At 42.9% G+C, this 27,521-nt stretch overlaps 1 long non-coding RNA gene across 1 annotated transcript; it reads left to right on the plus strand.

The window, feature by feature from the left end:
- The first annotated feature begins 1,667 nt into the window (after positions 1–1,667).
- LOC120323990 lies at positions 1,668–21,612 on the plus strand. Its single transcript, XR_005564976.1, has 3 exons — positions 1,668–1,727; positions 9,338–9,502; positions 21,006–21,612. It is a non-coding gene; the product is annotated as an uncharacterized LOC120323990 (long non-coding RNA).
- Positions 21,613–27,521: the final 5,909 nt, after the last annotated feature.

Genomic DNA, 27,521 nt, shown 5'->3' on the forward strand with positions numbered 1-27,521 from the left:
GAGAGCTTCATCAGGAGAGTGGGAATTACCTCCCTTCCTTGCAGGGCTTCCCTGCAGTTTGTGGGCGCTGTCCATGGAGTCATGAAACCCCCTTGTCTGGAGGGGGCAGATATGGATGCACAAGTGTTGTGATGTTGCAAGAGATCTGCACTCAGTTGCCAGTCTTGTCCTACTTAAAAGCATTGTTGCTCTTTACTCTTTAATATGGTACCTCTTCTGTTTTAATTAAAACTTTCATAGGGCCATTCACACCTCTGTTCATTTTATCCCATTTCACCTTCCCTATGTTCCCCAAGTTCCTGCTGAGCCCCGGAAGGAAGGAGACCCAGCAGTGTGTGCCCCCTGGCAGGGATGAGGCTATTTGACCATTTGGGCGTGTTCAAATCTGGAGGAAACGTAAAATCTTCACACTGCAAAGAAGTTTTTAGGAAACACGTGTATGTATTTTTCTATTTAATCTCTCCTTTTAACCATCAGGGAGTGTCCCCAGTCCCTGGTGCTTGTGTCCAGTGCGGTGGCAAAGCACATGGTTAATACAGCTGGTGTGTTTCTCTTAAAGTGATGTTGAAGCCTTGTGGGTCTCCCTTTCCTGTGCCCATTTTTGGGACCATTTCTGCTTTTGTTTTTTTTACTGTTCTGTTTTTATATCCTGCTGGATCTGCATGTGGATGAGCAGAATTGCTCATCTCTGAGCTCTTCTGGGGGACATGGTAGGGAGGGGCACATTTCTGATACCCTGCTTGCATGGTGGTTGTGTTCAGCATGGCTCTTACCTTGGATTGTGAAGATAATGGAGGAGGAAGAGGAATATTGCCTGCTGCTGTGTTAGATTAGGTAATGATTTTCTAGCTCTCACAAGCTCTGTCAGGTTTGTTTCGGTGCCCACACAGAGCCTTGATTCGCTATCAAAAGAAAGTCTTGAATTATGCAAAGACTAAGCTATGAGTAGCAGAGCTACTGCTGAGCATGGTTTTACACTGCCTCTGCTGAATATTCATGGTAATCAAAGATCACAACTTTGTTTGCTGGAGTTAAAATATTTTTTTTAGTAGCTTGGACAATTCCAAACCTGCACAATATGTGTTGATACAAATATCAAATAGCTCTGTTACCTCCCCTAAAGCAGCATTTTTTCAGGCAGTGGACAGAGGAAATGAAAACACAAGTCATGGTAGGATTTTGGGTACAAAACCAAGCACTTCAAACTGTTAATTCTTATTCTTTGTCTTTGGTCTTAATACAGTTCAAAGCCAGAAGATGAGCAAAGGCATTCCTGTACCCAGACTGAGATAAGGGAGTTTAGTTGCCATCTACCATGTTTCTGAGGTGTTTATTATGAGATGTCACGAGGTGCATGGTAGAAAATAAAAGTATTTGTCAGTGCAGGTTTGTAGAACTGTCTCGCGCTCAAAGACTTGCTCAGGGTGGGGGGAGGCTTGTGTCTGGTTGAGAAGGGGATGGTTAGAAATGAAGCAGGGCCAGTATTTGCCTATTTGCTTTTATGATATGCTAAGGTACCTGCTTTTCCCCTTTGGGGTCTGCATGTTTCACGAGTAGGGTTTTGCAGCAGGGAGAGAAGGTAATTGAAAACATTTTTGGGCTGTGAAAACGAGCTTTTCCCTCTAACAGAATCATGTTTTGCTGTTTTCCCTCTCAGCTTGCTGACAAGATGATAAAAGGTAGCGTGGTGTGTGTGCCTTGATAAAACAGGAGCTTTACTTCCAAAGGTAGGTAGATAATTTAAAAAATGCTCTGCTTGAGAATGAGAGGACAGGGTGCTGTAGCTTTAACATGCTGATACGGGGAGAGGGATTGATCTCTGATCAGGGAGTGGTTTAGGGGGTAGGCAGGATGTGAAACTGTGTTTCTGTTTAGCCTCAGATGTGGGACAGTCTCAGAGGTGCCAGCAAAGTCACTGCCGAAATCACTGCTCCTGACCCTGACTGGGGGGGCAACACTAGGAAGCAGCTGCAAATGAAGGGGCTTGAAGGGGCCTCCGAGGACAGGAGGGGATCACCTGATAATGTAGGGGATTTTGATCTTTCTGGTGGTTTTGTGCTAAGTAGTGGCATCCCAGCAAAGTATAGAGGGCAGCTTTGGCAGTGAGTTTCCTTGCTGTTGTTGAGGAAGGGTGAGATTTGAGGAAGGATGAGGGATTATGTTTATTTCTGATGCTTGGGGGTGACTGAAAGCTTAGACTGCAATTCTGCCTGATCAGCAGAGGGGCAGAAGGTGAGGAAGAATATAGATGTTAGTGGTGCAAGCATATGGAGAAAGCAGAGAGGAGGGAAAGGGAGAAGGGATTCACAGATGGGAGGTAGAAATACAGTGAGCGAAGTGGATGGGGAGGAAAAGCCTTTCTGCCAGACACATCCCCTTTTCCATTCCCGGGAGAGGCTGTTCCCCAGCGAGGAGCTCGGGGTACCTGCAGATGGCAGCTGCAACACAGGAGATGGAGTTTGCCAGGTCTTTGTCAGCAAAATAAAGACCAGTATGAATTCAAGGGGAGAAAACAGCCACATTTCTCAGTCTGCAGTCTGGATCTGTCTGTGCTACTGGCTACCTGCTGTAAAAGAGCTTCCAGACAACAGACCTGATGGCAGACCAGGGGCTGTGGCTGTGAGGACTTTGTGGTGCTCCTCTGTCAGGGTTTAATAGGGGCCAGGAAGGAACCACCGCTACACCCTCATAATCCACGTAGTTAAAACAGCTGAGAAAACAGAGGAGGAGGATCAGGCACTGCTTTCCAGCTGGCTCATGGCTGCAGCATGGAGAATGAGGCCTTGCAAACTACAAAAGCATAGAGGAAAGACCCTGCAGGTTTTCGCCGTTCAAACCTAAATCCTTCCAGCCGGCCACTGGGTGCAGCATAGCCCTGTTGTTGATGGTTGCGGTGCTGGGCCCAGGCAATGAAACAGCCATAACTGCTTGGAAAAGCCCTTAGGGGAAAAAAGGTCAAAGACTCGAATAGGACAGTGGCAAGAGCTGTTAACTGAAAAATCAGCAAATGCTATGATGAGCAAAGGATGACCTGGCAATCCTTTCTCTCATCCCACCAGCATCTCTCTCTTTTTTTCTCTTTACTGCTCTGCTTTTATGTTCCCTTTGGGATAATGCAGACAACAGGCAATCAGGCAAGACTTTGCAGGGAAGATTAGGAATAAGTGTTATATTTTGGGGGGTTTTTGGTAGCATAATAGAACAAAACCAGGGCATTTTTTTTTCAAAACCAACTCAATCCTTGTTGCTGTGGATCACAGGGCATAAAAATAAAGTGGTCTGATTGCTGCACTTTATATATGATGCATATGAATGCATTTAAACACATACTGATACTGCAAACTCTGTCCATCCAGATTAGGTTTGAACCCCAGCACACCTTTTAAGCCACTTTAGGGCTGCTTGGTGGCCTAGATTTCTGTATGCTGAAGAAGATAACAGTAAAAGTTGTTTTGGTGCTTCCTGGTTTGAGGGGTGAGTTTGGGCAAACCTGCAGTAAACTGCCTTACAAGTTTCTGTATGGCTCTTAGAGAAAATGTCAGAGAGAAGCAGAGCTCAGGTTTTCAGGTTTTTTGAAAGCTTTAAGTGTCTTCCAATAACCTGAATTTATAGCTGTTTGGAAAGGATGCAGCAGAGCAGAGCAAGTTGGGGAACTCCTGCTGGAGACAGAAATTTGCCTTCAAGTAGTAGGCACAGGCTCTTGCTGCTGCTGCTAGCAAGGAGCTCACAGCCTCTATTATTTGATGGTTGAAAGCATCTTAGAGCTGTTTAAACTTAGAGCAGTTTGAGAGGAAAGCAACAGAGTGGAACACGCTGTTTGTACGGGTGACGTGAGCCCATGTGAACATGGGCTGTGTGCCCCTGAGGGGTTTGTCATCTCTGGGGCTGCCCACCAGTGCTTGGCTCACCCCAGCAATCCTGAGCTGCAGCACTGGGATTTGAGCTGTGAACAACGTGATCATAAAAACAACAGCTCTAAGTAGAGGGCTTGGAAAATGCTTTTGGAAAATGAGGAAGCAGAAACCCAATCAAAAATGCTTTCTCCCAGAATAAAGACATGCCAAGGAACTGTTCTTCCCTGAAATATCAGCCCTGAGGAGCTCTTGCCTAGGGCTGAAGATGTAGCTGTCAAGTGAAATGAGTGTGACTAGATCTGAGACACTCTCCTTGCTGCAGGTGTGTGTGCAAGTCCCTTAGGAGTCAGGACATGTCTATTGGGCACAACAGGTAACAGCCAACAGCTTATGTAAGTATGGAGTGGTGGGTCGGATGAACTTAGCTAGAGCATCCTGGAAGCAAAAACATGCTCTGTAAGAACAGATCTTAACTGAAATTTTAATTCCCTGGACTTACCATAGTGGAAGTGGCTTTAAAGGAAGGACATAGGGATTGTTTCTCTGTTGGGAACACAGTTCTTTGCCAACACACAGAGCAAAATGCAAGGTCTTGGCACTTCCTCATGTTCTTTATACTGATCTGCTGCTTCAGAATGAAATTCTGCTCCGTGCAGCATTTGGCCCTTAAATCTTTGCAAACATATAGCAGTGCTTGAAAAAAAACCAGAACAAAACAACCCCCCCCCCCAAACTACACAGTAACATGTAGTTTTTCCAGTATACTTTGAGAACTGCGCATTTCCAGTGTCTTCCAGCTTTTTATGGATCAGAAGTTGCAGAGATGTATTTGGTTTTAAATTAGGCTGAGGTTGTCTTTTATGCATGTGGCCTAAGAAACCTGAATTTAAAGCAAGTACAGCACTGTGGCACCACAGTGAATTGATGAGGCCTGGAAGCACCTCCAGGGAGCATCATTCTCCCACCATTCTCCTGTACAACAGACTCCTCTGATGAGGAGATAAGTGTGGAAGCCTCTACAGTAGCCCTGGTGCGTTCTCTGTGAGGAAAGGGGGTTCAGGGTGCTGGGAAAAGCTTCCTTAAGGGGTGTCCAGTGCTTATTGGTTTTGCTGACTCTCATGGCTTTACTGGCATTGTGGCATTCGGTGCCAATACCACAGCTCCTGGGGAAATCTGAGTAGCCTGAAAGTGTCAGAGTTGGAGCATCTCTTAGGCTCATGATCCTGTGGTAAAGGGGAAAGCCAGGAACGAGATGCAACTGCAAGTTAAAGCAGCAACATTTGGGGAGGGGGGGTGGGGGGAAAATACATTTTTCAAAAACATTTTTTGATGTTTAAGGACTTGATCTGAGGCCACTGTTTTGATGACACACTTGCTGATAAGTCCAAAAAGAGATTTATCTGTTTTCATTGAGATTTTGACTTAGGTGCAGTTAGTGATCTGCTGTAACTCTTAAATCAGTCCTCTCTTCTGGCCAGTTTTTCTCTGTTTTGTCTCTGCTACTGAGCTCAGTTTCTTTTCTCAAATGTGGTATAAAATTTGTATGTACTTCCTGAAGCTTTAAAGATTTAATAGGGTCTTGTGGAGTGTTGTTCAGTCGATGTGTGCATGGCACAGAGGAATTGAAGGGTAAAAGTTCTTTTAGAGGTGCTGAGGGTTATGGTCCTGTTGAAAGATTAGTGAGAAATTCAGCTACACGTTTGTCAGAATCCATAAAACTTGCCAAGATTGCAAGTATGTGATGTCTGGGCTTTGGTGTTGGCTAAGCACAGTTCAAATACTGGTGGGTACAAAAGCTGGAAATAAGAGGTTAGGTATAAGAAACACAAACCAAGCCAAAATCCAAGATGATGGAAGAGAAAGAAGCATCCTGCCAAATACACCTCTTTGATTGTTCACTGACAGAAAAGACACCTTCTAGAAGAGATTGTCTTCCCAGATGCAACTATGAGAAGAAACCACATTATTGAACCAAAATCATATGCACATTGTGTGCTTATAATGATGTATAGAATATACAAAAAGTCAGAATTGGTGCCGTATTTCCTGCTGATTGTAGATTGTCTCTCTCCCAAAGATACCTGCCAAATACTAACAGCACTTAAATATTTTTTGCTGTTTTAAAAGCAAATATTTGAATTGGAGGTAAAGGGTCAGAACTGTGAGGATTTCACTGCCAGCAAACTCCCTCAGTGCTGAAGGAGCCAACTGCTTGTTGAGCCAAGGGTGCAGGTAAAGGTACTTTGTGGTTATCAGAGATGGTTCAGGCTGAGACATTGCCTGACTCTTCACCTCAGCATTGAGCTGAATATCAGTAACAGGCAGGGAAGGGGTTTCTTGTGTCCCTGTCTGAGATGCAAAATTGTGATTTCTGCTCTCTGCCCCAGGTACGTGCCTGTGCAGGTGGCTAGATGGGAGCTTTTCCCTCTGCAGAAATCTGGGATTTGCAGAGAATAGCATTTCCACAGCCTTGTTTTCAGGTTTAGGCAGGTCTGGCTCGATTTTTCAAGGGAACCAAGAAGACCTGCCTGCTGGGGAACATTAACACTGCTGTACTGTCTCACTGATGTCCCGAGGTCAGTGATTGTACCCCATGGTGAGTAAAGGACCCTTGAGTTGGAGATGTTCTGCTTTTTGCCCCTTCTACCACCTCTCTGAAGAGCTGATAGAAGGAATGACTTTGAGAAAGGGGTTTGGACCTGCTTCAGTGCAGTAATGGGTTACTGAGAAGCAGCAGTACCAGGGAGCATGAATGCTATTTTCTCCTGCATGTTTGGCTGAAGATCAGCAGTGTGCTTCTGTGAATGGGAACATCGTTGGGTAAAATGATGAGACTGTTGCTGTCATATTACAGTGGCGTCTTGCAGTGCTGGTAGCTCAAATCTAGCTTTTCTTGTTAACAAACTCTGAGAAGACTGTGGGAGTTTAAAAATCACCCCCTACAACCTATGCAGACCTTGAGCTATGAGCCAGACGGAGAGAAGAGCAAAGAAAATGCATATTTGCTTTTCATTCATGTTTTTTTTTAATCCAGCTGGAAGAGCTCTATATAGCTTTAAATGCTGTTGCATCCCATTTGTAGTTGAATGTAAGCTGATGGTAATAGATTATGTGTCAGGTATCTTGTGAGAGCAACTACCTGGCAATGACATTATTAACAGTAGTTTAAATGATTGCACTTGTTCCAGAACAAAAGGTGGAGTTCTGTCTATTTTTAACTAGCATTTCTGAACTATCTGATTGGAGCTTGGTGCTGGGGGGAGGCCTTAAAAGAAATACAAGTTTTCTTCATGATGATCGTGAGGGTGTGATGGCTGAGGGAGCATCACAGTGTTTGGGGACCACGGTGGCCCCTGTGCCTGAGGATGGTGTGTGTGCACAGACTGGGGTGTTTATCTAGGGTGTTCCTACAAATTCCTGGGACAGGGCTGCAGCTGCACCCAGGGCCAGGGATTGTAAGCACTGTTGCCTGAAGGTTTCCTGGGACCACAGTGCCCATGAGAGCAGGAGCAGAGGCACAGGGAGGAGGAACATTTAGCAGTATTTAGCAGGGGCTCTCACCAAACCAGGATGATCCCTGGCTTCTCCAGTAATTTGCAAGGCATCTGCTTCCATAGATGTCTCTGGCATTGTCAGTGAGCCTCACCTGGAGCAGATTATGGGAAATAAGAGCCCATAATGATCAAGCTACAATGCTGTGAGATTTTGACCTGGTGATTCAAAGGACCTTTTCCCAGTTGTTCATGCTGGAAAGTTCTTGTATGTTTGTTTCGGTTTTCTATTTGCTTCCTCCCAACTCCACCCTCAGGGAGCTGTTAAATTTTATGGGGATTATTGCTTTGGAAAACAGCAGGAGGTCCTGTGGCACTTTGTACCAGCCAGCTCTGCAAGAGCCAGTGAAGGCTCAGGAAGGCGTAAAGAGGTGCTGTGGAAATGCAGGTGGGCAGTTCAGGTACGCGGGAGGGATCAGGGGTGCAATTTAAAGGCTGCACAGAGGGATGTGCTTGTCTGATGACTGTTCCCTTCCATCTCAGTGCTATGAAGGACATCTGTGCCCAGGGTTTGCAGCGAGGGACAGTCATCCCCTTGTGTATAGTGACCCCTTGTACTAACTCCCTTGCACAATTAACTTTGCACGGTTTTGAACCCTTTCCTTGCCTTCAGGGGAACCCCAAATAGTAAATGTTTAGGGCTTGTTTTCTTTTATTATGTGAGGGGGCTCTCCATGGCAGCACCATATCCTTACTACAGAGTCCCTTGGCTGGGAGGTCTGGAATTGTCCTCCATGGGCTGGCCATTCCTGTGCTGCTCAGTGACTCCCTGGAGCTGACTGCAAGCAAGAAATGTGTTGTCGTGCTAAGGTGGAAGTGGCACTGTTACAGCTGGATGTCTCCCTCCTAGAAGCAAGAGAAGAGAATGAAAAGAAAAAAAAGTGATAATTACAGACTGGTTTGCAGTTACATGAGGGAGTTTAAATTACCTGGTATGAAAGAAGTGATGAGACAATGCTAATTGCACCCTGCAATGGTGTCTTTTAAAGTCAAAATGGAAGGGTTTTTCCTTCAGAATTTCTCAGGAAGTTTTTAGTGATGCTAGACTCCCAGGGGCAGAATGAGCTGAACACTGCTGCAGCATCCTGTTGACAGGACTTTTCCAAGCATTCAGCTTTAGAAATAGTCTATGGAAGGATGACCATGTTCTGGGCACCAGAACCAAAAATGTTTGAGTGGCAAGTCCTCCTTGCTCCCCAGACCAATAATTCTTCATAGCACTTCAAGTCATGCTCGAAAATGTTGAATCCGTTTCCCCTTAAAGTTGGAGAGACAGAAGAAAAGTTTGAAAATAAACATGGAAGAACACCTGGTTTGCAGGAAACTTGTTATGGGAAAAAAAGTTATCAAAAGTAGCCTGGTGATGCCTTTTTTTACTATTGCTGTTTATATTAGGGGACCTAATTTGTAGGATTTTCTTAAAAATGCTTTCATGTGCAAAATCCAGAACTTATAAATCAAAGCTCAAATGAGACAACATTAAGGACGGAAATTTTTATTCCTCATTTGGAGTAATGTCATCCAATTTAAGGCTTGGCAGAGAGGAGTGAAACATCAGTGGAGTCAGGGTGCTACTTGTTTCCAATAAACATTTGGTTAGAACATTGTTCATATCAATCTTACTTTTTCTTACCATAGTTTTTTACAGGCATTCATCTGGCTCTTGCAATGTTTGATATTCACGTGCTGGAAGAGTAATTTAAGTAGGTAACAAATAACAGAGCGTGACCCTTAAATCTTGTTCTTAACGCAAAATGTTGGATGGCAGCAACTGCAAATACATGCCTGGCTTTGCAGGATGCCAGCTCGTTGTCTTGGGACACAGAGCTCACCTTAAATGACAATTTTATATTTAGACGTTCATTGCTGAGCCAGACGAACAAAAAGAACTGCAGCATTTAATTTTTTTTTTCCTTTTTGTTTTATGTGGAGGTCTTACGCAGGCTGACGGCAGTCCTGGAGAAGAGATCCGGCCTCGCTCCAGCGGGATACACACGCAGATTTTAATCAGGAGCGACAGCTATGGAGCAGAGCTGTGTGTGCAGCACCTCTGAGACCTGTACTCCTGCTGGTGCTCACACTTGCATGGAGGAGGAGGTGAGCAGGATGCCAAGCAATAACAGTGATAACATTAGAAATTTCTGGAAGAAATGCAAGCATTTGTTTCTAAGAAGTTGTTTCTGCCTGTGTTTTTCTTCATTCCTGTCTTTTCTGTTCCTTCTGATAAGCAGAAGAATAAGCTGTGAAGTGGGTTAAATGAGAAGGCTTTCCTGTGAGGAGGAAAAACTGAAAGTGTCTTGGACCCATATTTTGTAGTTAAATGAATTATAGCTGTCAAAACGTGCTGTAGCAAGAGGCTGAGTAAGGCTGGGTCACAGACTGAAGAAACTGTGAGTGATTTAGGAAATCTGGAGGGTTTTTTGCTTGTTTGAGGTGTGTCTGGTTTTTAAGTGCTTCTGGAGAGCTGGATATCTCCAAGTGTAATGTCAGATTGTTTCAGGGTCAAAAAGAAATGTTGAGTTGCTGCAGGACGGGTGTGTGAGGTTTGCTGTGTCTGTGGGCACTCCAGGAGGTGCAGTGATGTGGGCAGTGAGGTGGGATGTTCCCAGAGCTGCAGTGATGTGGGCAGTGGGATGGGGACATTCCCAGAGCTGGAGTGATGTGGGCAGTGGGGTGGGTGTACTCCTGTGTCTGTCACCTCAGGCTGTTTGTGTGTGTTTCTGTGCTTGTGTGGGAGCTGTCTATGTCTGAACAGCTAAACAGGATCTCAGTAACATCTTCCTTCTCATATTGTTTTGATGTTACCATAGTTTGTCTCCCATTATTAATTAATAGATTGACTCTCCTTCGAAGCAGGTCACTGCTTTTTACAAGTACTGAACTGAAAATGGGGACCAAATCCTCTATACAACAATATTTTGTGCTGGAAAGTCATTGGAATGTTTCAGGCACCTGCTTTGGTGCTCCTCAATTAGGGGAGGACTTCATGCATGCTGTACTGTGGGAAATGAGTGTGCATTTATTTCTCTGTTTAATTGCTTTTTGTGTGAGTGAGCTTTGTTAATATCGTTGTATCACAAACTTTTCTGGCTTCCTCAGAAACCTTCCCCAAAAGAGTAAAGAACTATTTCTAAACAAGATCCTCCAGGCCAGACACATTCTGGACAGCTGAGATGATCTGGGAAGTGGTTGTAGCCATTACAGTCACAATAACTCAGATGTCTTATTATTAAATTCTCCATCTCCCTGAATTGCTGATCTCGCTTCTAAGCTTTTTGTGACTGGAACTTCTGAGTCCCTGATGTGAGAAAAGCCTCAACAGCTTCTAGTTATCTTTTTGGTAACTTCCATCAAAATTTCTGACTAAACTTCAAAGCTTCCAGCTGCCTTCTTGGCAGTAGCTTTAGGGAGCTGAGCCAGCACTAGTGCCAACCCCCTCAGGGTCCACACCTGCCCTCAGGCTGGGATGGCTGGTGTGATGCTGCTGGTGCCTCTGCTGCAGGAAAGGAACCTCCTTACAAACCAAAAATAAGGCACAAGTCAGCTGGCAATGCTCAGCTCCTGCTGCTGTAAATAGGCTCAAGCTTTCTGAAGGCTGGCCCTGAAGTGACAGCCTTTCTATTGCCGGAGAGACACGAGAGTCAATAGTAAAGACTAACAGAAGTCCAGAGTAAAGTTTTCATCCTTGTGGAGACCCTAAACACCACCCTGTGTGAGGAGTACCTGCTCTACCTGAAGTTATTGAAGAGAGAAGGGTGTTAGTGAGCATTTAGAGGGTAACAATTCTCTGATATATATTGGCTGTGTGAGCTAAAACTGAGAAGTAATGAATGCTTATCTGGAAAGTACAGCAGAAAATTAAACTTAAAGGGGATTTGGGGAATGCCTGTTGGAAGAAAAAAGTTCAGTTTTATCTATTCAATTTTCTGAAAATAAATGCACCCACACTCCGTATTACTTAGTCTCTTATGCTCTTTTTCATTTCTACTAATTGTGAAAACTGAAAAACAGAAACTAGTTTGCTATCCTTGTTTAGCCAAAAGGACTTCCTAGAGGAAAGAAATGTTAAGAAATGCCTACTGTGCAAAACCAGTAGGATTTCTTGCAACTAGGACGGGGTTTATCAGACATAGCATAGGTGTGGCCATTTCACCCTTGCAGGGTTTAACAGAGGGCTGGGATTTACCTAAACTCAGAGTTGAACCAGGAGAACTAGATTTGTCTCTGTCAGGAAACAAAATTTGTAATTGAGTCAATAGACACAGTGTGAAATAGCAAAGGGAAGATGCAAAACACAGCAACAGTTTGTGCTAACATTATGTGGAAGGAAGAAGAAAAGCAAGCTGAGAAAAAACCTACCAGATAGTGGAAGTACCCAGTCATGATCTTCCTGTTTGCAGTGGGGTAAACTGCAGCTCCTCAGGACAAACATAAATGTCAGAAACCCCTGGGGGAGATGAGATCACCCAAAGGTTTGGTACCACACCAAAGCAGCCTCAGTGTATTGAAATAAGGGGTCCTCACGTGGAATGCTGAAACATTTCCCTTCTGTCAGTTCAGTGCTAAACAGAAACTGCAAACTCAAGTGATCAAGTGGATCAGATGGAGCAATGCATGTTTGGCTGCTTATTACTGACAACTGGCCCCAGCAAAGGCTGAAATGGTTTCATGAGTGTTAGCAGGCTGCTAACACTGTGTTCCTACAGTGTTTACAGTTAATGAGATTATTGGATTGTTGTGCGATGTGTTAAAAAAGGTGATGCTGTATCTACAATAGCGAAATGTCGGGGCAAGTCAGAGATGTGGACAGATAAGATCAGAGTGAACGTACGGGACACATATATGGGGCTGTGTATTTCAGACATTTTGTCCATTTACTCCACTTCTTGCAGGGAATAGAGATGATTTATTACAGAGTCCAAAAATGCCATTAGTATGCTACATTTGAAATGCATACCCTAATCTTATTTACCACTGTCCTGTGCAAGGAATTTTAATTATTCTCCAAGGTTTAAGGGAAAAATACAACCAGAAAAAAAAAAAAAAGAATGATGCTACAGTAAACTGGCTTTCTCACAAGTAAGCTTTCATAAGTAACAAAGGGGAAAATGTGGAAATGTGCAAGCAGCATTCGTTTTTTTACTGCATTACCTTGTGAAAGCAGTATACAAGAACTATTAATATTTTATTACAGAGATCTGTAGCTGTGTTTGCAGTTGACTGATCTGATTGTATGGTAAGAATTAAGTTGACAAACGAGCACTTCTCAAGTACAGTGCTGGCTTTTTCCTTTCTTTGTTTTCATGGCCAGTTGTTAAGCTGTGTCACCCCGGCCACGATGTTGTTAGGCAGGGTTTTCCTTTTCACACCATGCCTTTCTGGGCACGTGTTGCATGTGGCGAGGTGCTCAAAACTGAGGGAAACCTGCAGCCAGACACAGGTGACCTTGTCTGCTCCACCACTGGCACCCTTCTCAGAAGCAATGACATTTGATGTACTCTCACTGAATACACGGTGGCTTGGTTGCTGTGGGGTTTGTTGGATTTCTTTGGTTTTTTTGGGGGTTCATTGATTTTGTTTTGCTTTGTTGTTGGTTTTTTCCCCTTCTCTTGGTTGCTTGTCTTTTTTTCAGTAATACTCCATAGGTCTGATCCAGCTAAAAATTCCCCACAACAAAAAGTGTGGTTTTTGTCATAATTTATAGAGGATGAGCTGTAACCAAAAGATACTGATCCTTGTGTCCAGTTCAGTATTTGCTCACTGCTCACATGCTACCACAGAACAGAGGGAGGGTGGGACGTGGAGCTGGCTCTGGGGCAGCCTGGGGACAGAGGTACTCTGCTGTGTGGGACACCCCTGGGCTCTGGTCTGGCTCTGTGATCCTGCAGATGGAGAGCAGGTTTCTGCATTTGTTTTGTTTGTTTGTTTTTATTCTAAATTTATATGCTCTTAGGATAGATAAACAGATAAATTCACGAGTAGCCCTGTCCAAGTCAGTGAGAGCAAGAACACTTTTGGTGAGACTAGAGCTGTTGTGCTCTGAGAGCAACCATGGTGATGCAATTGCAAAATTTTATTGTTAACTGAGTGCACCATATACACTTTCTCATTTTTATTATGTTAATAATTTTCAGTGTTTTGAGCCATCTTCTGTGCAATTGTCTGGTTGCAAAAATTTCCCCAAACAAGCCTTTAATCCTTTTCACTGCTGCCTTCTCGAATCTTTATACAGGAAGAACCACAGTGCCTCCTTTTTTTTTTTTTTTTTTTAAAGCATTCATTTCCAAGTCCTTGGGATACATTTAATTCTCTGACTCTCTATCTCTGCTTTTCCAAGGAAGGGATGAGAGCACTAGATGGCTGGTTTGAAAAACAGCAGCTGACAACTGCGCTTAGTTTAAGACGGCGTTAAACTATTGTTCCTCATTTATTTGAGTCTGTCAAAGATGCATCTGATATGGAAGACCTAATTCTGGTACAATCCTCTTCTTGTACAGTTGAGTCTGTGCTGATGCAGAGGCTTTGTCACACACATAAGTTACTCTGATAATAGGAGAAAAAAGTTACTTTGGAAGAAATGCCGCTTAGAAATACTTGTATTAAATCAAGCCTGATTTTTATAAGTTTCAAATGCCAGTTAAAATATCCCAGCTCAGCAAAACCTGATATCAGTAGCCAGATAAATGCCTTCTAACTGGCCCAGCTGATGGGAGAGGGGACCCTTTTCATGAATGCAGGTGTCAGATGGTCTCATATTTGCCTTAGAACCCATTTCCTTGGCTATAGGCTCACAGAGGAGAGAAAATATAGGGTCTGAGAAAAAACAGCAGCAACCCATAGTGCTCACTGTGACCTTGTAAAGCAATTTAGGCCCATATGTGTGAAGAATTTCAACAGCAACTACACACAAATAGGTGCATTGGGGCTGCGGTAGACCCGTGCCTCGTTTTTCCATCTCTAAAATGAGGGAAGTGGTACTTCCTTACCTGTATTTCCACCCTTTCTGGGTGTAGGGAGGTTAAAAACATTAGGGATTGCGAAGTGCCTGAATGCCAAGAATCGTGCCCTCTCTGTGTATCACTGATGTATTTCTAATTCCATAGTTTCAGTTAGTGGGAGTTTCTTCTTTCCGTGTCCCTCTTGGTTCTTGGGCTCCTCACGGAAGGCAGTGGTTAAAGTTCCTGTGACGTGATGTAAAGCAGCCAAGCACCACTGCTGTACTGAGGCAGAACAAAGGCAACTGCTGGCAAAGCTTCAAGGACACCAAGGGCATCTTGTTGCTGAAATCTAATCTAGTGCTGTGACTCTGCTTTCCTCCAGGAAAAGCAGTGGAATGATGGGGGAAACAGCCTGCGGCTGTCCACTTACCCACCATTACAGAAATGCTGCTTTCTTCTATTTCACTTTCACATTTTGCAATGGATGTTTTACTGTTTACTGCAGGAAATGATCAAAGGTGTGTACAAGAGAGTCTGTGTTAATTACTGGGCAGGAGATGGGTTTTTATGGGCTTTTGGATCTCTCTAGGAGTAACCTGGAGCATCCATGGCAGGCAGAGATGGCTTAATGTTGTCAGTAGAGCCTGGAGGCACGTTCCTGCAATCCCATGGGGATGTCAGCCCGCTGCTGGCAGCAGGATGGGGCATCCCTTTTCATTCACTTCATCCCCCATCCATCCAAACAGCACGGCTGAGATGTGTGACTCAGGTTGCACGGGCTCAGAGCCACGGTGTGTGCAGTACTGTGGCACATTTCTTTTTTAGCACATTGCAGCAATATATTGTGCAAGTGAGTTACCAAAATATCCTGAAGCCCACCCACAACTCCTGCTGAGAATGGATTATTTTCATCAATTCTCTCTTTTTTTTTTTTATCCCACTAAGTCTACTCCTCCACAGTTTAGTGAGGCAGGGATATACTTTCCTGCCCTGACATAGTGCAGCATGGCTCAGGAATATAGAACCAATTTGTCGGTGTGACAATATGAAAACTCCATAGAATTACAAAAATAGGTATTTTTTTTTTCTGTGCAAGTGTGTATTATGCTCTTCTCACCTGGATAAATACACACAACTCACATAAATGACCCTCAACATAAAGTAAAAGTGAGTATTGGTTCCTTTAGGCATGGAATTATTCATTTTTAACTTGGTACTGGTGCATCAAATTGCGTGCAGTTTAAGGGTTGATAAGTTATTTGTGTTTTTCCTTTAGACTGTAAATGAAACAGTTTTCAGATACTATTAACTCCTTTAAAAAACAATTCTCTCTGAATTTCGTGCTTTTGAAGCACGCCAGAACATTTCTTCTTAGAACAGACACCATGTAATTCTCGCTTATGGAAATGGAATGATATATTGGGAAGCTGTAATAACAGTTGCACAGTGTAAACACGGAGTCAGGATTTAATATTTTTCTAGTCTCTCCTCACCTACCAGTGATGATTTCAACCCTTCCCCTTAGGAGCACAAATCATGGTGACCGTGTGACACAATTCCTTTTTGGGACTGCCACACAGAAAGAAATTATCACCTGATGGAGGGGCTCCAGAACTTCTCCAAGTCCCAGGACTGTCTAGGCTTAGGTTTTGTTCTGTCACCTCACTTTCTCCTTAGCCACTCTTGATTCATATTGTACTTGTGCATGAATTACATCCAGTTTTCAAAAATATTGACTGCTACAGAAGAGCCCTAGTTAGTAAGCAGAACCACCAGAGCAGAGAGAACTGGGATTTTTCCCCTTCTCTGTAGTGTTGATAAGTTATCGATTCCAATTCTGGCTGTATAAGGTGATTTTCTCTGGGTGTTTTTCATACATCAATCTGAGCTCGGGTCCTGAGGCCAATAATTTCCTGCTTTGCTGCCTGCCAGTGTCAGTAGCCACAGGGATACAGTTTTTGGGGCAGCTGCTCACAGGGGCCCTGGTGGCAGGTGTGGGAGGGCTGTGCTGTAGGTCCCAGGCTGCTTCCTTCCCTCTGCTCCAATGGTTACCGCTGCAGAGGCCATTCCTACTGCTGCCTGTAAATGCCATCTGACCTTCTCTGCGGGATGGCTGCAAACAGTTTGGGTTTGAGTCTTTTTAAATGGTCCTTTGATTTACCCAGTGTGTATTTTCCTTCACTGGCAGGGTACCTCATTCCCCTGTGTTGCTCCTCCTGTTGTGAGTTCTCAGGACTTGACCCAGAGCAAGAATATTTATTCTCCTCGTGCCTTCTGTTCAGATTCTATGAACAGAGCTTGCTGCTCGTCCTCAGAGCAGCACAGGGAAAGACTTGCCACAGAAAGCCTTTCCTGCTTGCCACTGCTGCTGGCACTGCGAAAGGGCCAATCCCCTTTGTGCTCCCACATGGATTGTTGCCAGGCCATTTTGCACTTGTGGAAAGACTCAGATTCAGGATGACTCCACACAGGGCATGCAAAGGCAAGGCAGACCTTCCTATATCCACTGAAAGATGGAACTACAAAATATCCTAAGCAGAAGAGAGGGACTTTCGCATCACCTGTTGTGAAAGTTGTTACCTGCAAAGGTTTTAACTATAATACACACCAGGGCTGTGAGTTCCTCTGTGGTGTATGGATAATACCTGGGAGATATCACTGCAATGAATATGAAAGTGCAACGTAGTCCTTGGCCTCTCTGCTGAGCTGCTGAATTTTTAGTGCCACAGCTGACAGTGATAGTAAAAATAGTGGGTTTGTGCCACTGACAGTGACAGTGATTTCTCATACCCTGGATTCAGAAAAACCTGACACTTCGTTCACTGATGCAGTTAATATTTTCTCAATCCATGACAACATTCAGAATCTGGCTCCTCTGAATTAGAAACTGAACTGTTTCAGCAGCAAATTTTACTAGGCAGCCATCCAGTTGACCTAAACCATTTTTAACATGGTGATTTAGAGGCAAGAGGCACTTCTGTGTACTTTGCTGTATCCTGAATCATCTATGCTTGTTCTCCTCATAGTTGAACTATGTCATTTGAGTAGAAGTACTATAGCTGAAGCATTTACACTCAGCTCCAAAAGCCCTTTGAATATTCTTACAAGGAAAGGTTGCTTTATAGGAAGATAGAGCACAAATTATTACCAGTCTGGAGCTGACATGGAGATTTGGCACTCCATCTGGAGTGCTTCCTTTCAAGAGGTATTTCTATAAATTCTGCCCTGGTCCTGATGCACAGACAGTCTCTGTTGTCAGTCTCAAACCATAGGCTTGTCAGGCGTGATAAAGGCAAAGGAATATATACAGTGTGCGTTGGCTGATTGCACATTGTCTGCAGCTGTATAATTTTCCTACACTGTTATTGCTTTCAGGTGATTTATTTGTGCAATTTCTTGGGGCAAGTCATCTGCAGGTTTCAAAATGCATAGTGTTATGATCTTGGGGATTTATTCTCACTGTGTAAATGGAGACTCTCAGTGTCATCTTTGAAACTGCACTAAGATAGTGTGGAGAAGTAATAAAGACCACTTTTAGAACATGGACCTCAGCAGAATGACTGGAGGTTTATATTAACATACCTGGTGTATAAAATGTGACTGGAGAGCAGCTGATAGTCTATCTAAGAAGAGGTACAGCTTTTGGATAAAAATTATTGAACATAAGGGGCAATGAACAGAAGGTTTTAGACGTGTAGCGTGTAAAATTTACCATATCTCTTGAAAATAGATGTCTTGTTTTCATGCTAAGTACTGTCTTTTTCATCTTCTGCAGGAAATACTTCAACTCTCATGGAAATAAGTAGGGAAGGTAATCATAGTTTCTTAGTCATTTTTGCCCTCAGAGGAAGGAGAGCCTTTGAAGACTATTTGTACTGTAATTGAACCAGGGTAATTACTATGCAAACAATACCTACTTTTCTCATAGCTTCAGGAAATTTATGATCTCATTATTTGTTTGCTTGTTTGTTTCCCACTGCCTGCAAATCACTGGCTAGATAAAGATTAGTCTGGTGAACCCTTTGATAGTTTGGGCAATACATTTCATATGCAGAGTGATGAAGTCCTGGCTGCAGGAAAGGGTGGACAGTTTAAGATGCCAGCTTGTTGTTCTCTGATAATTTGTTATTCCTTGGCTGGGACAAATAAGCACCTTTCTGGCTGATGTGGAGGAACAGGCCATGTGGCTCAAGCTCTCCAGTTGGCTGGAAGAAACCATAAGGAATTTACTGTATTAATCAGTATTTTCTTTATGCTGAAATTGCATGTGCTGCTGTTGAAATCTTTCCTTTGTGACTTGCTGTCTGGCTTTGGTGTATTGAACAAACCCCATAAATTCAATAGGCTTCTCCCCAGGCTATGGGATGGAAATCACTTCTAGATATAAAAAAACTCCAATGCCTAGTGTGGAGAAAAAAATTTCTTTCCATTTGCAGAGCACGTGTAGAGGAAAAGACAGTGAAATTACCAGGGTAACATGGATACATTAGAAAAGCTTAATTCTTTTTCAGTCCATAGCCTAGGAACGTGGTGCTGTGATATGAGGAAGCAACTGTTTGTAGTTTTACCAAATGGTGGTTTGAGTTTTTGTTTCTCCCTAGTCCAGCCTCGAGCTCTGCCCTTGAGCTGCCCGCAAGGCTGTTGTGGGGGGCAACTCCTGTCTCCATGTTCCTTCTGAGGAACAAACTCCACATCAAACCTGCTGGAGCTGTGGCAGATGACCTTCCCTCACCGCTGCCTTTCTTTTAAGATGGACAGCATGGCTGGAGTGCTTGTCTTCCAGCTGACACAGCATGTTTTATTTACTGCAGGAAGCAGAAATATCTGTGTCCCTTTTGGTCCGACTACCTCAAATTGTGTTCCCCCCTGCTTTTGTGTTATTGGTTTGTTGGTCATGAAAGTGCAACCTCCTACTGTTTTGTCTTTGTTGCTCTATAAATTACTGAATATTGCCACGTTTCATGAATTCACAGCCAGGCAGTTGAAGTTGTAGCAAACAGGTGTTCTGCACTTTTATATCCTTTACTTTTAGTGTAAAGATTGTATTTTCTGCTGACTGTAAAAAATGATAGAGATTTTTTGGATGCTGAATATGTGACTGTTTTGATCCAGGTAGTGAATTCAAATGGGAATATTCTATTTATAAAGGAATTAATACCAAAGTACCAGCACTGGAAACCAGTTTGGGATCATGGTAAAACTGCAGAAACTGCCCCTAAGAGAGCTCTGACACTGTCAGAGTAGCAGAGTAGCAGAAAATAAACCAAGTCCAAATAACTAACATTTAGGCTTATGTAAACAAGCCTACTTCTCTTTATGAGATCTGACACTATCTTTTTCAGTCCTCCATGTTTCTGAGATGGTATAAAATTTAGATGAACAGAAGAAATAGCTTTGTAAAACCTGAGGATGTGAATATCCTTTAGTTTTGTATTACTATCTGCGCAAGGCTTTTCTGCTCTGTAGTGTCCCCACAGATACTTTCTCAGCTGAGACCCTCTCACTAACCCCCAGGAAAGGCTGAGGCCTCGAACTCCACTGTCCAGAGCAACCCAGAAGTCTTTCAAATGATGGGGAAAATGCATTGCTCTCCATAAGTGTCTTAGTGTGGAGCATGTGCTTGTGAGTGCAGCTTGGATATGGGGTGTCCTACAGCTCTGTGCCTCTGTGTGTTCTCTGACCCTCTCTGATTTCTGCACTTGATACCCCCCTCAGTTTTCCCAAGGTAATTGCTTTCCCTTACACATTCCCAAGTGTGCTGATCCCCCAACTCAGCTTGTCTGTAGTGAATCGGTATTTGTGGGAGACAAAGCAAATGCCATCCTCTATGATGTGTACACTACAGAGAGGGAGAAAAAAAATCAGTATTTGCCTATTTGTATTACTCTGTATGAGCTGATACCACAGCCTTCTCGACCAGCTCAAGTTCCACCTCAGAGAGCTTATAAACTGTCTGCATTAAACTTATTTGCAGGTGACTTGGTCCTTCTCCAGGGACCTAGTTTGGTCCTTGCTGAACAACAGACAGTTGCAGAGAACTCAGCATTTTCCTAGACTGAGTTGCTAAGTTTCTACTTGCACCACCAGAAACCTCCCTCCTCTTTACTTTAGCAACTCTAAGCTTACCTTTTGAGTGACTAAAAAACCCACTTTAGCACATTTTATGTTCTTCCCAGTCCTTCAGGCTTATCCCTTAACAATTCCTTCCAAACCTTTTTTCTTAAGAAGTATAATTTTGCAGGCTCCTCACAGAAAATGTGATCTCATTGTAATCTCCTATACCTTAAAATAAACCAGCCATCCTTCCGTCCATTTCTCTCACAATCCAGTCATCTTTCATCCTAAAGCTTAATGAACTGCTTTCTACTGTTTTAATGTAGATACTTTCCAGTTCATCCTTATATCTGGACTGAAACACCTTCAGAAGTGTCAAACCTTTGCCAGAGATGTAACTACATTTACTTTTTTTCCTGTGATGTGCTCTCTCTGGAAGTCTCTTATATGGACTCGGATTCAGGGACCTTTCTACACTTAGCAAATGCAAGCTAAGGCTGTAGCATTTTGGACAATTTTTTGTGGAAATTTGATTAAAAAAATTCAGTCATTTGCTGTTTTCTAGTGACCTAAAGATCACTTTCTCTCTCATTTTTTTTCTTTTCCAGGCACTGAAGACAAGATCACGCAGTGTCTTTGCCATAGCCCAGCCTGCAAATGTGAGTGTTGTTTCAGCGTGTCCCTCATCCTCACATCCTAATTCCAGGGCAGCTATACTTTGCTCTTCTGTTTTGTGCAGCAGCATCTCTGTGTCTGCACAACTGAAATTCTATCCCAACTTTCACCCCCTCATGTCTGGAGTTACTTAGGAGGACACTCACACTATTTCTATTTGTTCAAAATGCTGCTAGTGATACTCATTTCTTGCCTTGTAATTTAAGCACTTTATCACTCTTCTTGCATCTCTTTGCTGACTTGCTTTCATCCCCTCTATCCACTGTCATTCTGCATTTTTAAGACCCTTCCAAGCCTGCCCAGCGAGGCTGTGAAGCTGTTAACTCTTGTTTCTGCCTGAGGATGATACCAGTCATTCTCATCCTCCTGCTTCACCTTTTCTTATGTTCTTTACCAGGGATGAGCAAAGTTCCTTGTAACCCCAGCAGGGCAGCTCCATGGAGTGCCTCCTAGGCTGGCCTTGAAATTCCCTTAGCAGTGATGCCTGTGTGCCAGTAGGCACGCAGTGTGTCACCTTGGCCTGGCTTGTGTCTGTGCTGATGTCCTCTCAGATGTGGGATTTGAGAGGGGACATCACCCTAAAACCAAGCCCTGGTAGCAATGTACTGCTACAATATGACCAACACAGTTTGCTTGGGAAGATTCTGGGTTATCTATATCGCATCAGCTCCTCCTATACAAATTGTTTAGGATAAAAGTATCTACGTTTTATAAATGTAATTCTATAAATCAAATTGTTTTCACAGATCACACTTTCCTTTTATTGCTCTTTGTTATTTGGGGGCATATGGTAGCTTTCTGTAAAATGTTGCCTTAATTGCCTTCTGGATATACCCTATAAATCCTGACAAATGCTTTTAAAAGCGAAAACCAAGACATATTTTTCTTCTATCAGAGCTTGCTCAACAAACCGCTTGTACCTTTTCCGTGGGGCCTTGCAAAATGCTGTTATGTCAAGAAGAATAATGCTCTTTAATTTATGAACCATTAATATTTATTGCACATGCAGTGGCTGGCATTTTGTGTGAGAGAGCTGGACAGCAGCTATTAAAATTGGAAAGAGGTTATATATTAACCAGGGTTACTCAGATAATTCATATGGGGTAATTTTTGATTAATTTATTTCTTTCTGTTGACAAAGTTCCTGGTAGTGACCAACAAGATGGGTTTTTTAAACTTATTTGCTAGCTCATAATGAATTGCTCAGTAATTACTACAAACAATTCAACTCTGTTATTAGGGTTTTATAAGCGTGTTGAAGAAGACTTGCTTATCTTGTTACACAATTAAGGAGTTGGATCTCAGTCTCACTTCTGAGTTGGGATCTGCTTGTTTCCCACAAAGATTAGGACTGGGGGCTCCTTACTCTGTATTTTGTACAGGGGCATCCAGAGACCCCAGTGTGTGATGCTGCTGCCCCAAACCACACCCCCAATTCCATAGTGTGAGGAATTTGCAAAACCTTGTAGCAGTGTTCAGCTTTGCAGCGAATCTCCCTGCAAACTGTGTTGGAATACTGGCCCAAGAGAGGGCTCTGGTGCCACGGTATCATCTTTTGAAAAGAACATGATTAATTTGGGGGTATAAGTTGGATAGATCTGCAGGTTATTTGTAGAACAAGTTGGCTGAAAATTACTTGTAACAAGGTTTTAAAATTCAGGTTATGATGGTTTCTCCTGATACAAGTCTGCTCTTCTCAGTTCCTGATGGGGAATAATGTTATTTTCTTGAATCAGGTTCTGGTTACAATGTAAGTTTTATTTCCCTAAGTATTTTAGGTGACTCACTTTAGAATTAACTGCTTCAGAGAAGTTTCCAGATGATAGATTACTTTGGGAGATGCTTACAGAAACATGTGAGTATGACTGATAGCCATCAACATGGAACAGGTGGGAATTCTGAACAGTTTGATTAATGTTTTGGGGGTTGTTTATTATTATTTTTTTTAAATGTTGTGATACTTGCACCTGTAGCAGAGTGGAGTCTGTGACTGTATCACTGAAGAGATTGATAGAGGAATATTATGCCTAATATTGATACACACTGATACAAATACAAATTTGATTCCCATACAAATTGGAAACCTGGAAAGCAGCAATATTGCAGCCCATTAAGAGACACAGCAGTGCACTAGTCAGAACTGAAGTGATGCAGTGATACAATTCTGGCTGATACTGATGTAAGAACACAGAGATAATGGAAGTTTTCACTATGTGCATGTGTTATGCAGAGGGATTAATTGTGATTAGATCTAGGGTATCATTTTGATGAATTATTCCCAGTAAGATATTCACAGAACAAGAGAGACTTCAAGACTGGTGAAGCACAACAATCCTATTAGCTGGTTTGAGAAGATCCGATTCAGCTTTGTCTCCTAAATACAGTCACTGGAGTCTAGGAGGGTGGGAATGGCTGCTCAGGCCATGTCCAGATGACAGGCAGGAAGCAGTCCTGTTGGGAAGGGGACAGGCTACCCAAAGGACTGTCCTCTGGTTCCTCAGTGCCTGTGTCCCATTAGGCTCAGTTCTTGCTTGTGGGAAACCTGGCGCAAATGTCTAAAAGTGTGTAGGGGAAGCTGGTAAGTACAAACAAGGGAGCGGATTTAACTGGCTTCCAGATTCCAAATCTGCAATCTTGCAAAAACGCTTCTTAAATGCATTGTGACTTTTGCCTCAGTAAGGGCAGCTAGAAAGTGTCTGTTTTGCAGTTTTTGTTGCAGTGCACTGGGACTGGAAAAGATTCAGGGAAAACCTGGAATTGCTAGCATTAGTCAACTTCCAGCACGTGTGGCAGACCAGTCCCTCACTTGCATTTTGGATTTGCACAGAGATGGCAGTAGCTACCAACCCTTGCATAGTGTCTGTGATATATAAATAATTGTGATTCATGAAACAAATGGGTGATTACATCAAAATAAAACAAACAGATTGTAAAACTTAATTACACCCCCATAAAGAAATAAAACAGACCCTTACAAGGTCAAGAAGCCTAAAACCTCCTTACTATCCTAAGAATAAAATATAGTAGAACTTTAAATCTTTAGGTGCCTGTTCATCCGAGAATGCATGAATTATGACTGGTTGTAGAGATGACCCTTTTAGCTTTAGCTGTAAGAAAACCCATATATTAAATACTTAGCAAAAACCTGTAGAATGTATATGTATATGATATAATTAATATGCATGAAGTAGCTAAGATAAATACTAAGTGTACTCTATAGTAGAGGTGTGCAGATTTGGGAAACTGGTCCCATTTCTGTCACCCAGCCGGCTGCTTGCTTTTACCATATAATAAACTATTATTCAAAACTTATAGAAACTCGAGACTTTGTTTATCACAGTGTCCATGACAGAAGTCAGAGCTTTTAAATGGAAAATGAAGAAAAAAATATAAATATGTCATCTTTTAACTCCTGGAAGATATGTCAGTTCTTTTGTGGAGCTGGGAGAGATTTGTTACTTAGGTTTGAATAGGGAGAGCAGGAAAACAATGCAATGTAGTTGTTGGTACCTTCCACACGAACATTTAACAAGTGGATGTTTCTGATGTGGAGAAGCAGCAGCATTTTGTTTCCATAAGGGTGCATCAGAAGCACAAAGCTGTGCTTTTGAGTTATGAGGAAAGATGAACATTAATAAACAGGCAGGTCAAGAAACACCGCAATACAAAGGAGTTTGTTATTCCTCTAGCATTTGTCACCAGATGCTAGCCCTCCAATAAATCTTGCTTTGAGAAATAGTTTTTAAGTCTTGCTTAGATCTGACAGCACTAAAAGTCCCTCGTGAACTCTGAAAAGGCAATCTCAATCCAGCTGCTGGTGTTTAGGGCTACACAAGATGAAAAGTGCTGTAAATGACAGAATCTGTCTTCTAATAGATTTGACAAATGCTGGGGCTGAACCTGTGAGCGATGGGAGCTTTTTTTATTGACTTGCCAAAAGCAATGGCTGAAACGAACAGTAAAAACATGCACTGATGCAAGTTGCTGAGTAATCATGTATCCTTCCTGTGAGCAGTAAATACCTTTTTGCTAACTAAATGCTACGCTCAAGAGCAAACCATACAGAAGGTACAATAAACTTCACAGTAAATCTGCCTCCTGGGCGTTGAGCATCAGGCTGCAGTTACTGTGTGACTTCAGGCAGACCATGTAGCTCAGGCTCCTTGGTTTCTTCACCGAAACCAGGCAGTTCACAAGATCCTTCAGATCACTGGATGAGGGATTATTACCCACATTGGGGTATTTTTAGTAAATTGCTAATTACTGCGATCTTGATAGGGTGATATCTCTCACTTGCTCGTTAAAAAGGTTTGTCCAGTTTTTTCACGAAGCCTAAATAGAACACAGGTGCTCACCATCCAGCACCAGCAGTTTTGCTGTAGTATACGTGTATATATATTTTTTACTTTCCATAAATAAAAAGCCCTTTTAATTAACATTTTAAGAACAGTGTTAACCAGGTAATATGATTTACCACTACAGCCATTAGCAGGTCAGCTTCTTGGAGAAAAAATCCTCACTGGCTTTATCAGTGTGAGCTCTGCTGAAAACTATCTCCAGCTGAGGAACGTGCAAATTCCTTGGGCAAACATTAATCTTTCAAGGGCACACACTCTGGTAGCCAAGCAGAGAAATGACCATTTCTCTAGCAAAATAAGTCCACTTTGGATAACTAAAATCTTAACTTAAACCTTAATAACACAATCCATGGTATTTTTTTGGAAAGCGAGTTGCTCCCACACATGCCTTTCTAGCTAGAATTGGGGCACTGAAAAGATTAAATCTCATCATTCTGCAAATCTCTAAGTATCTTAACTGTCTGCAATACATTGATGTTAGGTCAATATACTGAAAATAACAGGGCACACACAAACTGCAGTGTCTCCAGCACACACCCACGGGTGCTTATCAGACAAAACGATCTGAATCACTGAGCACTGATGGGCCCGTTTCACTCCAGCCGAAGCCCAAACTGCCTATTGCATTTCCCTCCTGAAGCTCCCAGCTATGTACACTCCTAGTAACGAGTCTTTGCCCTTGACACTGTGCACTTTTTATTTTTTTTTCACTCCAAGCTTTGGTGTAAGATGCGAGCTGCACAAGTTTAACTCCTGTTTGTTTCCCCTACGCTTTTGCTCTTAATTCTTCCTGCCTTTTTAAAAATTCCCCTTTATTCTTTCTCCGTGCTGGTTTAGGATTTTGCAGCAGCAGAAAAGATTTTGTTGTAGTGGTTGTGAAGAGTATATTCCATACAGGCAAATGTTTTCCATACAGGTATCACTGGACAGAGTGGCACTATGTAAGTAGCACTTTCTTTTCTACATGACCTAGACGTTTTCTGGTCTTCCCACTCAAGAGCTGATTTGGGAATCTGCATCAGTGAGCTGAAGGAAATAGATAGTATGGTAAATTTAACAGAGGAGGAAACTTTGGGGTGAAATGCTATAGCTTGCTCTGGTGTGTCTGAATTTCAGTCCCACCGTAGAGGCTGTGCCACTCCATAGCAGTCTTGTGCTCTGTCTTTCTCAAGTTGCAATCCATGTGGTCTGGGGGTGTGGACATGGAAAAAAGGAGGTGAGAGGAAGGGCACTGTGTTCTGTTCTCCCCGTGGTTCTTATGAGGCACTAAGTAAGAGGTGAATTGCAAAAGACATTAAATGTGTAAAGTCAAGCTCTGAGAACTTGTGTGGCTTTGCTGCAGCCCTCTGTGCCTGCAGTTAGGAAACGGCCTTTGAGTACACAACCGCAAACTGGCAGGAAGCATCACAGTGGGAAGAATGAATCATGGATGTGAGCTGTTTGTTAGGGCAGGTAATGGAAAAAAGGAGTCAAGGAAGGAGAGTGCAATTAAAAGAAGGAGGCAAGGGCATGTTAAGTGGACCTGTGATCTGGGTTTTGTATGGCTGGAGATTGCAGGGCACAAGACGATGTCTTCCCAGTGAAGGCTCACGTGGATGGTGCACCGGAGAGCTGGATTTGCTTGTCAGTGTCTGTCTTTTCTGTGATGCATCTTTAGGGGCCCTGGAGTCTGATTTGGAGAAGCACTGACTTGCAGCTGCAGATCAAGCCTGTGGTAGATGTGCTTTGAACCAAAAACTGTGGTGTTTCTTTAGCTGGTTCAAAAAGTCAGGCATGAGGTGTCTCATTTGGGCACTCAAAATTCCTGTACAATATTGACATTATTTTCTCTTTGCCTCAAATCTTCCCTAGAAGTGTCTGCAGGAGGGGAAATCCCATCTTCTCAAACAAATGGCATTTGTTTCATAACACCACTAATGTTTATGAAGTACTAATATTATCCCTTCAGGTGCCATAAAAAGCCCTAAAGCAACTAATAGTTCTGTTTCAGAGCAAACTTTGAACAGTGTGCAGTAAATATCTTAGTGAGCAAGGAGTGTAGTGCTGAGTGGGAATACAAATAAAAGTTGGGTTAAGGTGGACTTTACACAG

The sequence above is a fragment of the Pipra filicauda genome, unplaced genomic scaffold (assembly GCF_003945595.2).
Source record: "Pipra filicauda isolate LSUMZ 115617 unplaced genomic scaffold, ASM394559v2 scaffold398_size834171_pilon, whole genome shotgun sequence".
NCBI lineage: Eukaryota > Metazoa > Chordata > Aves > Passeriformes > Pipridae > Pipra > Pipra filicauda.